Raw genomic sequence first — 3399 nt, forward strand, 5'->3', positions numbered from 1 at the left:
TTTCTGTTTTGCGATTCGTTCAATACATTACGAATTAACAGGCTTTCTGAGGTAATTTCCAGCTGCAAAAACTCCTCAACTGAGAATCTGGGAAAATTTCACAGAGTATGGTCAGTCGGAGCAAAAGTAAGGAAGTCCTTCGTTTCTGCAGTGTTTCACAATACTACCTTTCCAGTGAGCAGTCGAACAGACTAAATGATTGTGCCACAGACTGCGACGGCCAGCTCGGCTAAAAAGTTATCCTTTGAAAGCCGGTGTAAGCAACACAACGTTATTGGGCTACACCGCGTGAAAACAGATACTTCGGTGTATCTCGTCCATGCATACCACACAGCCAAAATTAAACAACTCCCATGAAACAACGAGCATTTGGAAACAGAAAGGTGAAAGGTAGAACGTCTTCAACTTTCAGTGTCGGATACCACTGAGCTGCAGCAGGGGCGGCTGTGGGCTTGTTTCTGTAGCATAGTGATCAGCACGTTCACCTTCCACAAGATAGGTTCCCGCGGTCGAAACTGTTTTGTTCTTCATCTGCAGCCTTTTACATGGACAAGAACGGAGCTTTCCTGCTTGCTTTCCCATCTGCAAACCTGCCTTCGAATTTGCTTGAACAAATCTGCTCTCGTAGTGAAATGCAATGCATTTCCATTTGATTACTGTGCAGAGCATTGTAAAGATATTCTACAAACTGCTTCTGATCATGTGCCATTCAGTTTGAGAGTGTAGTTACCGATCCTTCCACGAAGAGAAATACTGCATTTGCATTCCTTGCTGAGGCGGCCCGGTTCAAAGACAGGGAAGAAGGTGATGCGCTGGTGTCACAGTGCACCACGGATTCCTGAACTATTCTGTCTGCCAAATGTCCCCCAAAGTCGTATCTGAAAGGCCTCATTTGGAAGCTGTCTGTCGTTATTCAAAGTGCGAGAATTGGCACCAGAGGTCCTGCATCATGTTTTGGATCAGTTCGGACGTTAGTGGCTCATTCAATCAGCAACAGCAATGAAAGAAATTGCACTCTCAGAGGAAGCTCTGGACCTGTGCTTTCAAAGCTAGTATTAAGGTGCGCCCCGAGATCTAAGCCATGTTGGAATTTAAACGGAGGAATCGACAAAGAGGCTGCAGAATAACATCGCATCCTTTTGGTTTTCATTAAATCACTGATGAGCAGGAAAATGTAAACGGGGAGAGCGACTGGGAAAGTGAGGCAGTTGCAGCTCTGTTGAAACTCCTTCTTTTTGAGTCACTCAGCAACAAGAGGCGTGAAGGTGACTCAGGCGTGAGAGCTCTTCACATCGAGAACAAAAAGCAATCAAGTGCAGTTAGCACCACTCCCGGAGTGGGGGTGGGGTGAGATAATTAGCTTTTGATTTCAGTTCCTCTGTTCAGAAACTGCCTTTTAAATTGAGGTGAACAGAAACTGCATTTCTAATAAGCACCATGGAATTTAGCAAGATTTTTTGAGTCGCTTCTCGTCGATTCCCACGCAGGTTTCCAACTCAGTTGATGTCGATGTGGCTCATGTCCAGGTGTGAACATCCCTGCAGCCAATTGCATAAAAGGCAAGGAAAGTGGCATCTCGAACTGGCCCCGAGGTCAGAGCATCCTCACAATGTGATCGGTCGTTCTCGGATTGTAATGCTACCTCCGGTGTTAGTGTGGAGAACATTCTTTGGGACTATTATTCTACAAAACAGACACAGTGACTGAAACTATGCTGCACGGTATGATGTGGAACACGGCCTGCTCAGCTTTGTTTATTTTCCCTGTAGTCCGGTGTGTTTCATGTTCCGTGTAAACGTGAAAGTTGTCCTATTTCGAGCAATGGGTGAAATCATTTAGCAAAGTAAGAATCGAAATTGCAGTAATGTCAAGCAGTTCATGGTAATTTGACCAAATCATAAGCGAACATGTATGCTCACGCACTCACAGATACATTTGTAGCTGAAAAGAGTCTGAGAAGATAGCCTCAGCTTACCATTGATTTTTATCCGGATTGATGGGCTTTCCTTATCTGCTGCGAAATTGGCATTGTAGCCGGGCACATCCCAGCCGCTGTGCTAGTCGGAGAGGGACCATGGAACCCTTTTCATGTGACTTTGCATGATTTGTTATTGCAGGAGCACAATTAGAAATACAAGAAAATGGGTTGGTTGGTTGCTTGGTAGTGTGGCCGAGCGGTCTAAGGCACTGGATTCTACTTGCAAGGTGGGTGTGTTCAAATCCCCCTCTCTGTCGTTTCAGCTGTTCAACTCCACTGCTGCTCCCTTTGTTGAAATGCTGCTTCGATCCCTGCTGCATCTTTACTCAAACTAACGTAGTTTAGCTTCCCCGGGAATTAACTGTGGTGTGGAAACGTGCTGAGTTTTGTAAAGTTTCTCAGCTGTCATGACGGTGTTCACTTCCCGGGCAGAAGGCCACAAACAGCTCGACTGATGCTTTATGTCCCAGGCAAGTTGAGTTGTTACTCGACAAGAATGGAGACTGTCATTTCATCGCTGTTGTTAAACAAACTCCTGCGGTGAGTCGATTCATCGTGATTTGGCTTTCTGATGAATTGGAAAATCATTCCAGTGAATATGTTATTGAGTTTCTCCCATTTCCTTCATTTCCGTCCTGGAGACATCGGCGTGTGAAATCATAATTGATCCGTTCCCTGGCTACAGTCTGCGAACACATTCCCATTCTGCTCCCCTAACAACAAACTGTGCATCGTTCCCCACTCTTTTCTCACATGAAAGACCTGTAGCCACATCTCGTGACTGTTCTCTGGCCGAGTTCTGTACTCCTAGCAATGACTTGTGACTCAGTCCTCCCTATTTCCCTCGTAACGGCTGAAACCTCACCCCGACTCTGTTCTCCTCCCAACTGCCTGTGACGGCATCCCCGCTGCATATCGATCACAAGAGCCTTCCCCATACTTTACCCCTCGCAACGGCCTGTGAACCCATTCCCATTTTGTTCCTCTCGTAATGTCCAATGAACCCATCCTCATTCTTTTCTCGCAGCAACGGCTGGGCAATCCGTTTCAACTCTCTTCTACCACCAACGACGTGTGATCCCATCCGCACTGTGATGTCCATGGTCTGTGTATCCATATGCACGATTGTTCTCAGAGCCACGGTCTGTGAACCCATTCTCATCCTGCTTCCCGATCAATTTTCTGAACCCAACCCCACGTTTTTCTCCCATCAACGACCTGTAATCCAGGCATTGGCCTGTGATCCCGTTTCGTGACTGTTTTCGTAGCAATATGATGTGATCCCAGCCCCATTTGCTTACGTCGCAACAACGTGTAACTCAATCCCCACTCTGCCTCCCCAGGAATTACCTGTGAAACATTCCCCACTCTGTTCTACGACTGATGGCCTGTTAAATCATTCTGTTCCCTATCAAGAACCT

The sequence above is a fragment of the Hemiscyllium ocellatum genome, unplaced genomic scaffold (genome assembly GCF_020745735.1).
Source record: "Hemiscyllium ocellatum isolate sHemOce1 unplaced genomic scaffold, sHemOce1.pat.X.cur. scaffold_606_pat_ctg1, whole genome shotgun sequence".
Classification (NCBI taxonomy): Eukaryota; Metazoa; Chordata; class Chondrichthyes; order Orectolobiformes; family Hemiscylliidae; genus Hemiscyllium; species Hemiscyllium ocellatum.